A 19,938-nucleotide genomic window follows, 5' to 3' on the forward strand; every position below is an offset into this window, starting at 1 on the left:
CATTTAATAACAATATCATTATTACTATATCTACATTAGATATAATTTCATATACAGATTCATTCCCACTGATCAATGTACATTTAATAACAACATCATTAGTAGTATATCTACATTCGATATAATGTAATGTACTTATTCATTCCCACAGACCAACATACCTTTAATAACCATATCATCAGCACCATATCTACATTAGATATAATGTAATATACTGATTCATTCCCACAGGTCAATATACCTTTAAAAACCATATCATTAGCACTATATCTACATTCGATATAATGTAATATAGTGATTCATTCCCACAGATCAATGTACAATTAATAACAATATTATTATCACCATATCCACATTAGATATAATGTAATATACTGATTGATCCCCAAAGATCAATGTACATTTAATAACAATATCATTATTACTATATCTACATTAGATATAATTTCATATACAGATTCATTCCCACTGATCAATGTACATTTAATAACGACATCATTAGTAGTATATCTACATTCGATATAATGTAATGTACTGATTCATTCCCACAGATCAACATACCTTTAATAACCATATCATTAGCACTATATCTACATTCGACATAATGTAATATACTGATTCATTCCCACAGATCAATGTGCATATAATAACAATATCATTATTACTGTATCTACATTAGATATAATTTCATATACAGATTCATTCCCACTGATCAATGTACATTTAATAACATCATCATTAGTAGCATATCTACATTACATACGTAATGAACAATTAATAACTATATTATTATCACCATATCTACATTAGATATAATGTAATATACTGATTGATCCCCAAAGATCAATGTACATTTAATGACAATATCATTAGTACTATATCTACATCCGATATAATGTAATATACTGATTCATTCCCACAGATCAATATACATTCAATAACCATATCATTAGTACTATATCTACATTCGATATAATGTAATATACTGATTCATTCCCACAGATATGTACATATAATAACCATATCATTAGTACCATACCTACATTCGATATAATGTAATATACCGATGGATTCCCACAGATAAATGCACCTTTCATAACAATATCAATAGCACTATATCTACATTCGATATAATGTAATATACTGATTCATTCCCACTGATCAATGTACATTTAACAACAACATCCTTAGTAGTAAATCTACATTAGCTATAATGTAATGTACTGATTCATTCCCACAGATCAATATACCTTTAATAACCATATCATTAGCACTATATCTACATTCGATATAATGTAATATACTGATTCATTCCCATCGATCAATGTACATTTAATAACAATATCATTATTACTATATCTACATTAGATATAATTTCATAAACAGATTCATTCCCACTGATCAATGTACATTTAATAACCATATCGTTAGTGCTATATCTACATTCGATATAATGTAATATACTGATTCATTCCCACAGATCAATGTACCTTTAATAACAATATCATTAGCACTATATCTACATTCGATATAATGTAGTATACAGATTCCTTCCCACAGATCAATGTGCCTTTAATAACGATATCATTAGCACTATATCTACATTCGATATAATGTAATATACTGATTCATTCCCACAGATCAATATATTTAATAACCATATCAATAGTACTATATCTACATACGATATAATGTAATATACTGGTTCATTCCCACAGATCAATGTACCTTGAATAACAATATCATTAGCACTATATCTACTTTCGATATAATGTAGTACACAGATTCCTTCCCACAGATCAATGTGCCTTTAATAACGATATCATTAGCACTATATCTACATTCGATATAATGGAATATACTGATTCATTCCCACAGATCAATGTACATTTCATAACCATATCATTAGTACCATATCTACATTAGATATGTTATGTACATTTAATAACAATATCATTATTACTATATCTACATTAGGTATACTGTCATATACAGATTCATTCCCACAGATCAATGTACATTTAATAGCAATATCATTAGTAGTATATCTACATTACATATGTAATGTACAATTAATAACAATATCATTATTAACATATCTCCATTAGATATAATGTAATATACTGATTGATCCCCACAGATCAATGTACATTTAATTCCAATATCATTAGTAGCATATCTACATTCGATATTATGTAATATACTGATGGATTCCCACAGATCAATGCACCTTTCATAACAGTATCATTAGCACTATATCTACATTAGATATAATGTAATATACTGATTCATTGCCACAGATCAAGATACCTTTAATAGCCATATCATTAGCACTACATCTTCATTCGCTATGATGTAATATACTGATTCATTCCCACAGATCAATGTACATTTAATAACAATATCATTATTACTATATCTACATTAGGTATACTGTCATATACAGATTCATTCGGACAGATCAATGTACATTTACTAGCAATATCATTAGTAGTATATCTACATTACATATGTAATGTACAATTAATAACAATATCATTATTACCATATCTACATTAGATATAATGTAATACACTGATTGATCCCCACAGATCAATGTACATTTAATTCCAATATCATTAGTAGCATATCTACATTCGATATTATGTAATATACTGATGGATTCCCACAGATCAATGCACCTTTCATAACAGTATCATTAGCACTATATCTACATTAGATATAATGTAATATACTGATTCATTCCCACAGATCAATATACCTTTAATAGCCATATCATTAGCACTACATCTTCATTCGATATAATGTAATATACTGATTCATTCCCACAGATCAATGTACATTTAATAACAATATCATTATTACTATATCTACATTAGATATAGTTTCATATACAGATTCATTCCCACTGATCAATGTACATTTAATAACAATATCATTATTACTATATCTACATTAGATATAATTTCATATACAGATTCATTCCCACTGATCAATGTACATTTAATAACAATATCATTATTAGCATATCTACATTATATGTAATGTAATATACTGATTCATTCCCACAGATCAATGTACCTTTAATAACAATATCATTAGCACTATATCTACATTCGATATAATGTAATATACTGATTCATTCCCACAGATCAATGTACATTAAATAACAATATCATTATTACTATATCTACATTAGATATAATTTCATATACAGATTCATTCCCACAGATCAATGTACATTAAATAGCAATATCATTAGTAGTATATCTACATTACATATGCAATGTACAATTAATAACAATATTATTACCACCATATCTACATTAGATATAATGTAATATACTGATTGATCCCCAAAGATCAGTGTACATTTAATGACAGTATCATTAGTACTATATCTACTACCAATATAATGTAATATACTGATTCATTCCCACAGATCAATGTACATTCAATAACCATATCATTAGTACTATATCTACATCCGATATAATGTAATATACTGATTCATTCCCACAGATCAATATTCCTTTAATAACCATATCATTAGCACTATATCTACATTCGATATAATGTAATATACTGATTGATCCCCAAAGATCAATGTACATTTAATAACAATATCATTATTAGCATATCTACATTATATGTAATGTAATATACTGATTCATTCCCACAGATCAATGTACCTTTAATAACAATATCATTAGCACTATATCTACATTCGATATAATGGAATATACTGATTCATTCCCACAGATCAATGTACATTTAATAGCCATATCATTAGTACCATATCTACATTAGATATGTAATGTACATTTAATAACAATATCATTATTACTATATCTACATTAGATATAATTTCATATACAGATTCATTCCCACTGATCAATGTACATTTAATAACAACATCATTAGTAGTATATCTACATTCGATATAATGTAATGTACTTATTCATTCCCACAGACCAACATACCTTTAATAACCATATCATTAGCACCATATCTACATTAGATATAATGTAATATACTGATTCATTCCCACAGGTCAATATACCTTTAAAAACCATATCATTAGCACTATATCTACATTCGATATAATGTAATATAGTGATTCATTCCCACAGATCAATGTACAATTAATAACCATATTATTATCACCATATCCACATTAGATATAATGTAATATACTGATTGATCCCCAAAGATCAATGCACATTTAATAACAATATCATTATTACTATATCTACATTAGATATAATTTCATATACAGATTCATTCCCACTGATCAATGTACATTTAATAACGACATCATTAGTAGTATATCTACATTCGATATAATGTAATGTACTGATTCATTCCCACAGATCAACATACCTTTAATAACCATATCATTAGCACTATATCTACATTCGACATAATGTAATATACTGATTCATTCCCACAGATCAATGTGCATATAATAACAATATCATTATTACTGTATCTACATTAGATATAATTTCATATACAGATTCATTCCCACTGATCAATGTACATTTAATAACATCATCATTAGTAGTATATCTACATTACATACGTAATGTACAATTAATAACAATATCATTATTACCATATCTACATTAGATATAATGTAATATACTGATTGATCCCCAAAGATCAATGTACATTTAATGACAATATCATTAGTACTATATCTACATTCGATATAATGTATTATACTGATTCATTCCCACAGATCAATATACCTTTAATAACCATATCATTAGTACTATATCTACATTCGATATAATGTAATATACTGATTCATTCCCAGCGATCAATGTACATTGAATAACCATATGATTAGTACTATATCTACATACGATATAATGTAATATACTGATTCATTCCCACAGGTCGATATACCTTTAAAAACCATATCATTAGCACTATATCTACATTCGATATAATGTAATATACTGATTCATTCCCACAGATCAATGTACATTTAATAACAATATCATTATTACTATATCTACATTAGATATAATTTCATATACAGATTCATTCCCACTGATCAATGTACATTTAATAACATCATCATTAGTAGCATATCTACATTACATACGTAATGAACAATTAATAACTATATTATTATCACCATATCTACATTAGATATAATGTAATATACTGATTGATCCCCAAAGATCAATGTACATTTAATGACAATATCATTAGTACTATATCTACATTCGATATAATGTAATATACTGATGGATTCCCACAGATCAATGCACCTTTCATAACAATATCATTAGCACTATATCTACATTCGATATAATGTAGTATACAGATTCCTTCCCACAGATCAATGTGCCTTTAATAACGATATCATTAGCACTATATCTACATTCGATATAATGTAATATACTGATTCATTCCCACAGATCAATATAATTAATAACCATATCAATAGTACTATATCTACATACGATATAATGTAATATAATGGTTCATTCCCACAGATCAATGTACCTTGAATAACAATATCATTAGCACTATATCTACATTCGATATAATGTAGTACACAGATTCCTTCCCACAGATCAATGTGACTTTAATTACGATATCATTAGCACTATATCTACATTCGATATAATGGAATATACTGATTCATTCCCACAGATCAATGTACATTTCATAACCATATCATTAGTACCATATCTACATTAGATATGTTATGTACATTTAATAACAATATCATTATTACTATATCTACATTCGATATAATGTAATATACCGATTCATTCCCACATATCAATATACCTTCAATAACAATATCATTAGCACTATATCTACATTCGATATAATGGAATATACTGATTCATTCCCACAGATCAATGCACATTTAATAGCCATATCATTAGTACCATATCTACATTAGATATGTAATGTACATTTAATAACAATATCATTATTACTATATCTACATTAGGTATAATATCATATACAGATTCATTCCCACAGATCAATGTACATTAAATAGCAATATCATTAGTAGTATATCTACATTACATATGCAATATACAATTAATAACAATATCATTATTACCAATTCTACATTGGATATAATGTGATATCCTGATTATTACCCAGAGATCAATGTACCTTTAATAACAATATCATTAGCACTATATCTACATTCGATATAATGTAATATACTGATTCATTCCCACAGATCAATGTACATTTAATAGCAATATCATCAGTAGCATATCTACATTACATATGTAATGTACAATTAATAACAATATTATTATCACCATATCTACATTAGATATAATGTAATATACTGATTGATCCCCAAAGATCAGTGTACATTTAATGACAGTATCATTAGTACTATATCTACATCCGATATAATGTAATATACTGATTCATTCCCACAGATCAATGTACATTCAATAACCATATCATTAGTACTATATCTACATTCGATATAATGTAATATACTGATTCACTCCCACAGATATGTACATATAATAACCATATCATTAGTACCATACCTGCATTCGATATAATGTAATGTACCGATGGATTCCCACAGATAAATGCACCTTTCATAACAATATCATTAGCACTATATCTACATTCGATATAATGTAATATACTGATTCATTCCCACTGATCAATGTACATTTAACAACAACATACTTAGTAGTATATCTACATTACATACGTAATGTTCAATTAATAACAATATTATTATCACCATATCTACGTTAGATATAATGTAATATACTGATGGATTCCCACAGATCAGTGCACCTTTCATAACAATATCATTAGCACTATATCTACATTAGATATAATGTAATATACTGATTCATTCCCACAGATTAATATACCTTTAATAACCATATCATTAGCACTATATCTACATTCGATATAATATAATATACTGATTCATTCCCACAGATTGATATATTTAATAACCATATCAATAGTACTATATCTACATACGATATAATGTAATATACTGATTCATTCCCACAGATCAATGTACCTTTAATAACAATATCATTAGCACTATGTCTACATTTGATATAATGTAGTACACAGATTCGTTCCCACAGATCAATGTGCCTTTAATAACGATATCATTAGCACTATATCTACATTCGATATAATGTAATATACTGATTCATTCCCACAGATCAATGTACTTTTCATAACCATATCATTAGTACCATATCTACATTAGATATGTTATGTACATTTAATAACAATATCATTATTACTATATCTACATTAGGTATACTGTCATATACAGATTCATTCGGACAGATCAATGTACATTTACTAGCAATATCATTAGTAGTATATCTACATTACATATGTAATGTACAATTAATAACAATATCATTATTACCATATCTACATTAGATATAATGTAATACACTGATTGATCCCCACAGATCAATGTACATTTAATTCCAATATCATTAGTAGCATATCTACGTTCGATATTATGTAATATACTGATGGATTCGCACAGATCAATGCACCTTTAATAACAATATCATTAGCACTATATCTACATTCGATATAACGTAATATACTGATTCATTCCCACAGATATGTACATATAATAACCATATCATTAGTACCATACCTACATTCGATATAATGTAATATACTGATGGATTCCCACAGATCAATGCACCTTTCATAACAATATCATCAGCACTATATCTACATTAGATATAATGTAATATACGGATTCATTCCCACAGATCAATATACCTTTAATAACCATATCATTAGTACTATATCTACATTCGATATAATGTAATATACTGATTCATTCCCACAGACCAATGCACCTTTAATAACAATATCATTAGCACTATATCTACATTCGATATAACGTAATATACTGATTCATTCCCACAGATATGTACATATAATAACCATATCATTAGTACCATACCTACATTCGATATAATGTAATATACTGATGGATTCCCACAGATCAATGCACCTTTCATAACAATATCATCAGCACTATATCTACATTAGATATAATGTAATATACGGATTCATTCCCACAGATCAATATACCTTTAATAACTATATCATTAGCACTATATCTATATTCGATATAATGTAATATACTGATGGATTCCCACAGATCAATGAACCTTTCATAACAATATCATTATTACTATATCTACATTAGATATAATTTCATATACAGATTCATTCCCACTGATCAATGTACATTTAATAACATCATCATTAGTAGTATATCTACATTACATACGTAATGTACAATTAATAACAATATTATTATCACCATATCCACATTAGATATAATGTAATATACTGATTGATCCCCAAAGATCAATATACATTTAATAACAATATCATTATTACTATATCTACATTAGATATAATTTCATATACAGATTCATTCCCACTGATCAATGTACATTTAATAACAACATCATTAGTAGTATATCTACATTCGATATAATGTAATGTACTGATTCATTCCCACAGATCAACATACCTTTAATAACCATATCATTAGCACTATATCTACATTCGACATAATGTAATATACTGATTCATTCCCACAGATCAATGTACATATAATAACAATATCATTATTACTGTATCTACATTAGATATAATTTCATATACAGATTCATTCCCACTGATCAATGTACATTTAATAACATCATCATTAGTAGTATATCTACATTACATACGTAATGTACAATTAATAACAATATCATTATTACCATAGCTACATTAGATATAATGTAATATACTGATTGATCCCCAAAGATCAATGTACATTTAATGACAATATCATTAGTACTATATCTACATTCGATATAATGTATTATACTGATTCATTCCCACAGATCAATATACCTTTAATAACCATATCATTAGTACTATATCTACAATCGATATAATGTAATATACTGATTCATTCCCACTGATCAATGTACATTTAATAACAACATCATTAGTAGCATATCTACATTACATACGTAATGTACAATTAATAACAATATCATTATTACCATATCTACATTCGATATAATGTAATATACTGATTCATTCCCACATATCAATATACCTTTAATAACCATATCATTAGTACTATATCTACATTCGATATAATGTAATATACTGATTCATTCCCACTGGTCAATGTACATTTAATAACAACATCATTAGTAGTATATCTACATTACATACGTAATGTACAATTAATAACAATATTATTATCACCATATCTACATTAGATATAATGTAATATACTGATTGATCCCCAAAGATCAGTGTACAGTTAATGACAGTATCATTAGTACTATATCTACATCCGATATAATGTAATATACTGATTCATTCCCACAGATATGTACATATAATAACCATATCATTATTACTATATCTACATTAGATATAATTTCATATACAGATTCATTCCCACTGATCAATGTACATTTAATAACAATATCATTAGTACTATATCTACATTCGATATAATGTAATATACTGATTCATTCCCACAGACCAATGCACCTTTAATAACGATATCATTAGCACTATATCTACACTCGATATAACGTAATATACTGATTCATTCCCACAGATATGTACATATAATAACCATATCATTAGTACGATACCTACATTCGATATAATGTAATATACTGATGGATTCCCACAGATCAATGCACCTTTCATAACAATATCATCAGCACTATATCTACATTAGATATAATGTAATATACGGATTCATTCCCACAGATCAATATACCTTTAATAACTATATCATTAGCACTATATCTACATTCGATATAATGTAATATACCGATTCATTCCCACAGATCAATATACCTTTAATAACCATATCATTAGTACTATATCTACATTCGATATAATGTAATATACTGATTCATTCCCACAGACCAATGCACCTTTAATAACGATATCATTAGCACTATATCTACACTCGATATAACGTAATATACTGATTCATTCCCACAGATATGTACATATAATAACCATATCATTAGTACGATACCTACATTCGATATAATGTAATATACTGATGGATTCCCACAGATCAATGAACCTTTCATAACAATATCATTACCACTATATCTACATTAGATATAATGTAATATACTGATTCATTCCCACAGATCAATGTTCCTTTAATAACCATATCATTAGCACTATATCTATATTCGATATAATGTAATATACTGATTCATTCCCATCGATCAATGTACATTGAATAACCATATGATTAGTACTATATCTACATACGATATAATGTAATATACTGATTCATTCCCACAGACCAATGCACCTTTAATAACAATATCATTAGTACTATATCTACATTCGATATAACGTAATATACTGATTGATTCCCACAGATATGTACATATAATAACCATATCATTAGTACCATACCTACATTCGATATAATGTAATATACTGATTGATCCCCAAAGATCAATGTACATTTAATAACAATATCATTATTAGCATATCTACATTATATGTAATGTAATATACTGATTCATTCCCACAGATCAATGTACATTTAATAACAATATCACTATTACTATATCTACATTAGATATAATTTCATATACAGATTCATTCCCACTGATCAATGTACATTTAATAACAATATCATTAGTAATATATCTACATCACATACGTAATGTACAATTAATAACAATATTATTATCACCATATCCACATTAGATATAATGTAATATACTGATTGATCCCCAAAGATCAATGTACATTTAATAACAATATCATAATTACTATATCTACATTAGATATAATTTCATATACAGATTCGTTCCCACTGACCAATGTACATTTAATAACAACATCATTAGTAGTATATCTACATTCGATATAATGTAATGTACTTATTCATTCCCACAGATCAACATACCATTAATAACCATATCATTAGCACTATATCTACATTCGATATAATGTAATATACTGATTCATTCCCACAGATCAATGTACCTTTAATGACAATATCATTAGTACTATATCTACATTCGATATAATGTATTATACTGATTCATTCCCACAGATCAATATACCTTTAATAGCCATATCATTAGTACTATATCTACATTCGATATAATGTAATATGCTGATTCATTCCCACTGATCAATGTACATTCAATAACCATATCATTAGTACTATATCTACATTCGATATAATGTAATATACTGATTCATTCCCACAGATATGTACATATAATAACCATATCATTAGTACCATACCTACATTCGATATAATGTAATATACCGATGGATTCCCACAGATCAATGTACATTTAATAACAATATCATTAGCACTATATCTACATTCGATATAATGTAGTATACAGATTCCTTCCCACAGATCAATGTGCCTTTAATAACGATATCATTAGCATTATATCTACATTCGATATAATGTAATATACAGATTCATTCCCACTGATCAATGTACATTTAATAACAATATCATTAGTAATATATCTACATTACATACGTAATGTACAATTAATAACAATATTATTATCACCATATCTACATTAGATATAATGTAATATACTGATTGATCCCCAAAGATCAATGTACAGTTATTGACAATATCATTAGTACTATATCTACATCCGATATAATGTAATATACTGATTGATTCCCACAGATCAATGCACCTTTCATAACAATATCATTAGCACTATATCTACATTAGATATAATGTAATATACTGATTCATTCCCACAGATCAATATACCTTTAATAACCATATCATTAGCACTATATCTACATTCGATATAATGTTATATACTGATTCATTCCCACAGATCAATGGACATATAACAACAATATCATTATTACTATATCTACATTAGATATAATGTAATATACTGATTCATTCCCACAGATCAATATACCTTTAATAACCATATCATTAGCACTATATCTACATTAGATATAATGTAATATACTGATTCATTCCCACAGGTCAATATACCTTTAATAACCATATCATTAGCACTATATCTACATTCGATATAATGTAATGTTACGTGGCCGACGGCTTGGCAGCGCGCGTGGCTATCAGAGGCTTTCTGATTGGCGGCCGCGTAACTTATTTTATTATCAATACAACCCGAGCGGTAAGATTGTATTGTGGTAGGAACTGTCACAAGGTTTCACTGGGTTTAAGGGAGAATGCTAATGTGGGTTTGACACAGCAATGTATATATTCTACAATCTTGGTCTATTACAGATGTTGTTGTCGCGAATATAGGTGTATAATGTGATATATTACCTATTTCCACTATGCTCGGTGTTCACGCACTGGCAATGCGGGGGTGTTGTGTGTGGTTGATTGTAATGCCAAATAGAAACACGACTCGCGGATTCTATAAGGTGAATGTTGCTCGAAGGGGACTTCAACCCGATCTCACTAATAGTAACCAACTCACTACCGTACACGACGTGCTCGACACGAGATGAACTCTGGTACTGCCCCCGATCGTTGGTACGAACGGGTTTATATACTAATTAAGAAGGGTGGTCTGGTTACTATTCGAGTGATCAGGCTGGGTCCACCTGCCTCTGCGACAGTTTAGAGTGGTTGCATCTGCTATTTGATTACGGCGGACCCATTGCTTTCCCAAGTGTTTGGTTCTGCTATCGGTGGGCCTTCTGTTTATTACGAGAGTAAATGGTCGGTTTGCCCGAGAGTTTTCCTTTCCAGATGTTTAAGCTTATTTGAAAGGAGACACGTTTGATAAAAACGGTCTGTCTACGTGACACCTCCCCCCTTAGATGAAACATCGCGGTAATCGTGATGCTTTCAATTGGAAAGGAAAACACTCACTAGAATGTGTTGAAGTTTTGGTGTTGTAATGCAATATGTCGGGTGTTATGTGTGATGTGTGTGTACTTATCGCTACGTGTGATGGTTGGTGATGCTGCTAACTGCGGTATGAAGTCGAAGCGTACGTCTGGGTCCAGGCTGCCTCGATCGGATTTGTCTCTCGGTGTACCAGGTTGGTACTATTGCAGGCGGTGGTATGGGTTGGTTTGCTCTTTGGTATTCCATTTCCATGATGATGGCGGCAATACACTCCTCGCAGTGGTAGGCGGCCTGCGACTCCATCAGGGGCGCGCTGCAAATATCGCAGGCCCCAGGCGGATATGCCGTTGGTAGTGGATAGTGTACCTCCACCATGTCATAGATCCTTGCTGCTCCAAGGGCTGCTTCGAGAGCACACTGCATACAGACAATGCCAACGTCTAATCTGTAGCAAGTGCTGCGCATGCACAGGCGGGCCGTCAAGTTCATCAGCAGCTCGATGCGACTGGTGTCCCTCTCAGTTGGTTGTTCCCTGATGTAGCACATTTCGGTCCGCTCAGATAAGTGTTTTGGAAGAATGGTGTTGTGGTCTGCTTTTATACCCGGCCTGGAACCGCGTATCTCATGCCCAACCACGCCTCCGCCACGTTGAATGGTGGTTGTCCTGGTAGACGATCGAGGGCTACATCTGCCACGACCTCACCCTCGCCTCTGATGTTGGTTAGCAGACCCCTCCTTCCTTCCAACACCCTCTTGGCCTGCTCTATCTTCCAGGTCCTGCATACAGGGCGGATACCCCGTACCCGTACCTTGAAGGCCTGCCACGGTAGATTTTGAAAGCGTGGCGGCAAGGTCCGAAGTTGGTCGACCGGTGCCCTTACCACCTTGCCGTGGTCACGAAGAGCCACCTCGAACTGGCCGTCCACCAGGTGTTGAACTTCTCCTCGGACCCAGGTACCTTCTTTACTTCTGTACGCCACCAGACGTCCAGTGGTCAGTCTTCCCTGGTTTGGAAAGTGGAGGTGGCCGCGGTCGCTCATGTACCGATACAGGTCCCGGTACAGTCGCCTAGCTTCTTCCCGACCGTCGTCCACCTGCGCCCAGAATTCTACCGGATCGTCCACGTGGACAATTCCGATCCGAACAGAACTGCTCAAAACTATATTTTTGATGGTGTTCATTTTCTTGAGGATGTCCACTGATGAGACTATGGTGCCGAGAACTGCTTATATAGTCTGAAAACCCTTATCTTACCCCACTCTTATTTCGACTCTTAGAGGAAGGATGTGTAGGAGTGGCTACGGCCCCTTAGAATATTGTGGCACTTGGTCTAGGTGCTGAAGATTTTTCCCTTGGTAAATTTATATTATTTGAATTTGATTCTTCTGAGTTTTTAGGTATTTCTTCCAGTTGCAATTCAATTTCGTTCGGTTTGTCCAAAGGTTTTAGTTTATTAATGATTTTGTGTATATTACTTTTTATTATTGTCCCAATTATTAATAGTAGGATCAAAGATACTACTCCAAACGAGGAAAATGTTGATATTTTTATACGATTTGTGGAAATTTCTTGAAGTTCCAATTCTTTCGCCCGATGCTCCAATTCCTCTAGGTTTGGTGCTGTCGGAAGGTTCTTCCAATTTGTGATTACTTGATCTGTATTAGTGTAATTGGTTTCTAAAACTGATAGGTGATGTTCTGTTATTTTCGGAATGATTACTGATAAATTGTATGACGCTGATGGGTAATGTATAATATTTTCCATGGTTACTATTGTGTCCATTGCTTTTAATTGCATCGCATTTACTGTGGCTCTACATCCCGGTTCGAGGTTGAAAATTCCAGTATTGTAAATGTTTGCTATAGTTGGTTTTTCCCCCTTTACAATATACCTGGGCCTTTTTATGGGTTGGCATAAAGAAAAACCAGGTAGCAGGAGCGCTTAACACTTGCCAGAATGGTTGAAGCTTGGTGGTTACCCTTACATCGCAGGTTTCCCAGTTTATGGCGGATGGGTTCAAAAGCAAGGTAGATTCGCAGGTTGCATGACCTTCTACCGGACATAATGGTAATGTTGATGGTCCTATTAACTGATTATTATGAACTCGGCAAACTCCAAGATATTCCTCGGTAGGTAAAAAGTATTGCTGCTCATCTGTAGTGACTGCAATGTATGAAATTTGTGGTTGTATGTACGTAACTACTTCTTTTTCTTTAATAACCTGCTTTGATGGACAAGGATAGATTTTATACAAATTGAACACCTTTTGTTCCAAAGCGGTATGGTGAGTTCAAATAATACTCTGCCTTTTGCAAATACTACATTTAATTTCGTTAGTTTCTCGATTTGTTCAGTTAATAATTCTTCTGGAGATAATGGAAATTCATAAGTTAAAGATTGTTTGATCTTTAATGCTGACTTCAATAATTGCTGTGGTGAAAAAACGGCAGGATGCATTATTCCTTGTTTCGCTAATAATATTGCGTCTATTAATAATAGTAAATTAGTGCTGTAGTCGTCCAATCCTCTTTCTAATTCTAAAATGGTATCCCTTATAGCTGTTTCAAAACGGAGTTGGGCAATTTCGGACCTAGTTTCTTCTAAGAATCGCGAATGTTCTGATGCAGCTTTTATCAGCTCAGATGTAACCTGTGTTAAATTTACTAATCTTTCATGTATGGCTGAAAACTCCCCTTTCACAATGTGTATTTGCTTCGAGTTGAGTTCCGTTATTTCAAGTTGATTTTTATATAACTTATTCAATTCCTGGTTGTAAAAATCTGCGTCTTCTTGAGTTAAGGTTCCAAATAATGCTTTGTTGATTGTGCCAATAAATCCAAATGGTGCATTGCGTCGTAATGGTCGTCTTTTTGGAAAAGCATCGTTTCCTATTGCTGTTTGTATTAGATTCCTATACTGCATAGTGTTTTCTTCTCTTTTAAGTAACCGTGGTCCTACTTCCATGCTGAGGCAAGTTTCTAAACCGTGTTTTTTGCAAAGTTGGTTCATGGCCAGAATTATCTGTTCTACTGGTGGTGCATGTGCAAGGTATTTATCAACATCCAATGACGTGACCAATCGCCATTGCGATTGATATGTCCGTATGTCTGACAATTTATCGTAAAACAAACCCGTTGATTGCGCCAGTGGTAACACCTTTGAACCGCCTTTAATCGCTGTCTGACTCATAACCAGAGCCAGAGGTATCAGAAGTAGTTGTGCCGGAATCATGATTTCCCGTTATTTCCGTTTTTTCCGCTGTGGATGGAAAATAAGCGTGTTCTAATTTATCTTGGTGTTTTGTTATCGTTTTGTCAGGTGTTCGCAATACAATGTTGTTCATATCTGTTACATTAATGATCTCATATGGCCCTACATAATGTGGATCAAATTTACTAATTCGTGGTTCTAGCAATACATAAGCATAATCGCCTACATTGAATTCTACCGGTCGGGAATGTTTATCATAGTACTTCTTCGAACGGTGCTTGGAGGCAATCAAATTATCGGCTGCTATGTTGCGGATTTTTATAGTATGAGTTATTAATTCTGTTAAATAGTCGCCATATGATTTTAACCTTTCGCCAGTTGGAAACGAACTTGGTTCACGGGCTGGTTTTCCAAATATTAATTCATATGGAGAGAAATTTGTTGCTTCATGTACGGAAGTATTATAAGAAAACATGGCAAATGGTATTAATAGGTCCCAATCTTCATAATTATTCATGTAATGTTTAAGATATTCTGTTAGTACTATATGACTTCGTTCTAGTGATCCATTAGTTTGTGGTCTGTATCCAGAAGTTGTGATTTGTTTGATTTTGAATATTTCTGAAAGATTTTTCATTAAGCTTCCGATAAAACTAGTTCCCTTGTCTGTTAATATTGCTCGTGGTGTTCCATATATGGCAATAAAATGTCTCGCGAAAGCGTCTGCTATTGTGGCTGCTCTAATGTTTGGTATTGCTACTGCTATACAATATTTCGTTAAACAATCTTGCATTGTGAGAATGTATTTATTTCCGCTAGGCGTTAAAGGTAAAGGTCCTACGGTGTCTAAAGCAACTTTATCAAATGGTTCTATCGGGGTATCGGTAATTAACATTGGTTGATGAGTTTTTGCTCTAACTAATTTCTCTTCTTGACAGCTTGGACATTTCCTGATATAATTTCGTATTTCGTTGTGCATTTCTGGCCATTGATATTTCGCTCTGATGCGTTTATATGTTTTTGTGACTCCTTTATGTCCTCCTATCAAACTGTCGTGAGCTTCGCGAATTATTTGTAATCGATCTTCTTCTGATGGTGTAATCGTTGAACAATTGCATATGATGATTTTCTGTGTTGTACCGTTGAAAACGTCCTTTATTAATTTAGTTAATTCATTGGTTGGTAATTTATGAAAATCTCCGACTGCTGATATTCTAAATGATTTAATTGGATTTTGATCTAAATGCTGTTTCAGTGTTTGTAGTCCGTTTAGTATATCTTCACTTTTAATGGTGTCGTAAAAATTATCTGATATTATTATACTGTAAACTTTGTATGAGCCATTTGCTGATTCTATTACGTCTCCTTTCTGCGGTTTCTTTGACATGAGCTGTTGTAAATCTATTGCTTCTGTGTCCAGTAACAGTTTTCCAATGGGGGTTACCAATTTACAGTCCGCAGGTATGAAATGTGCGTAATGACCTTCCTCGGTGGTCAGGGTGTTTGGAGAGATAATAACCTCAAGTGTCTGTGAAGGTTGCACTTTTCTTCGCAGGTCATCTCCCTCCGTGGAAAGAGTGTCTGTGTCAAGAAGTGTGAACGGATAAGGGTCAACGGTACGGTCAAAGTTTTCCTGTGGTTGCTGGATTGCCGTTCCTATTGTTTCGTTAACAGGTTGTGGTTGTAAAATTCCCTCATTTGTTACAAGTGATAATGGTGTATGGTTAAGTAAATCCTGTTGCGGGTTTGCGATTATCGTGTTTTCCGTAATGGTATTTTCTGATGGTTCTTCGAATGAAATCAAGTTTACGTCTTCTTCTGTCGATGTGATTTTAGTAGAATTTGCTTGCGGATGAAAGTTTATTGTTTCCATGTGTTCATCTGGCATGCTTATCTCGTGCGATAAGTTAGGTAAGACTCTCGGTCTATCTGCTATTGGAGAATGTTGAACCTTCCCACGGGCTGGTTCTTCATCAGAGCTAGTGTTTTCCTCTTGATATTTCGGTCTCCTTTCCCTGTCCCTTTGTAGTTGCCGCACACGAAATCCTATGGAATCCGTGTCGATTTCTGGTTTCTGTCCTATGTGCTTGTAATCGGGGTCTTGAGGATCTCGGGGTATAAGTGGTAAGCAAGATGGTACTGGGTTACGTGATAATGCGTCTGCGTTCTTGTTCGTCTTTCCTGCTTTATGGATAACCTGATATTCGTACTCTAAGAGTCTGAGTCTCCACTTCATAAGTCGTGATGTCGGATCCTTGACAGAGTGTAACCAGACTAACGGTCGGTGATCTGTGACGAGTGTGAATTTTGTTCCATAAAGATACGGTCTGAAATATTGTACTGCGTAAACCATTGCAAGACATTCCTTTTCTGTAGCAGAATAATTCCTTTCGGCTTTATTTAAGGTACGAGATGCGTAGGCAATTGGTAGATCGTTTCCTATTTCTCCTTGACTAAGTACAGCTCCAATTGCGTAATCTGATGCGTCAGTGGTAACAATGAACGGTCGATTAAAATCCGGATATTGTAAAATTGGTTGTGTACAGAGTTCGTCGCGTAAATTTTCAAAACTTTTTTGCTGGTCTTCGGTCCACTTAAAACGAATTCCTTTACCTAATAACTGAACTAATGGTTTTGATTTAATAGAATAATCTTTTATGAAACGGCGATAATATCCTGTCAGTCCCAAGAACTGCTGGACATTTTTCTGTGTTTTAGGAATGGGAAATTCTTTTACAGCTTGTAATTTACGAGGATCTGGCTTAACACCATTTTCTGTTAAAATGTGTCCTAAATAAGTAACCTCCTTACGTAAGAATTCGCATTTATCAATCTGCAGTGTAAGTCCAAATTCTCTGAGCCGATTGAGTAATTTTTTTACTTTTATTTCATGTTCTCGTAGTGATGAAGAGAAAACAACCATATCGTCTATGAATACATGAGCGTTCTCTAGACCAGATATAACTTGATTCATTAAGCGTTGAAATGTCGGTGGTGCATTTTTTAAACCAAATGGCATGCGTACAAATTCAAAATGCCCATCCGGTGTTGTGAATGCTGTTTTCGGACAATCCTTAGGATCCATTTGAACTTGATGAAATCCATTTGCTATATCAAAAATTGTGAAATATTTTGCTCCTCCCAATTTATCTAGAATTTCGGTGATATTCGGCAAAGGAAATTTATCACTCAAAGTCTTTTCGTTTAAGGCTCGGAAATCGATTACCATACGCCAACGCTTATTGCCCTTAGCGTCTGGTTTCTTTGGTACAATCCATAACGGAGAATTATATGGTGAACTAGATGGCTGTATGACTCCTTGTAATAACAGAGCCCTTACTTGACGTTGTATTTCGTCTTGGTGTACTGGTGGATATCGGTATTGTCTTGTATTAATCGGTACGTCATCTGTTGTATGAATTGAATGGTAAAAATTCGGTACTTCTCCTAGTTTGTCTCCAGGCAAGTAAAATCTGTCTGAAAATTCGTCGACGATGTTGAATACATGTTTACGTTCTTCTGCATTGAGATGATCGGTTCTTAAAAGATTTCTAATTCGTGTTGCTCTATTTTCTGGTGTGTTTTCGGTCATATATGAAGAAATTGGGTCGTCGTCCGACGAGTCGTAAATATCGTAAGGATGAATGTATTGAGGTTCAATTTCGATGTCTACATCGTCTTCTCCGGTATTCGTTGCTAACGCGTAACAAATGCCGTCACGATTATATACTGCTGCTTCGCCAATGTATATATTTTCTGATGTTTCGAGTCGCGGTAAGTATCCCTCTTTAATATTTGGATTAGCT

The sequence above is a fragment of the Osmia lignaria genome, chromosome 7 (assembly GCF_051020975.1).
Source record: "Osmia lignaria lignaria isolate PbOS001 chromosome 7, iyOsmLign1, whole genome shotgun sequence".
Lineage (NCBI taxonomy): Eukaryota > Metazoa > Arthropoda > Insecta > Hymenoptera > Megachilidae > Osmia > Osmia lignaria.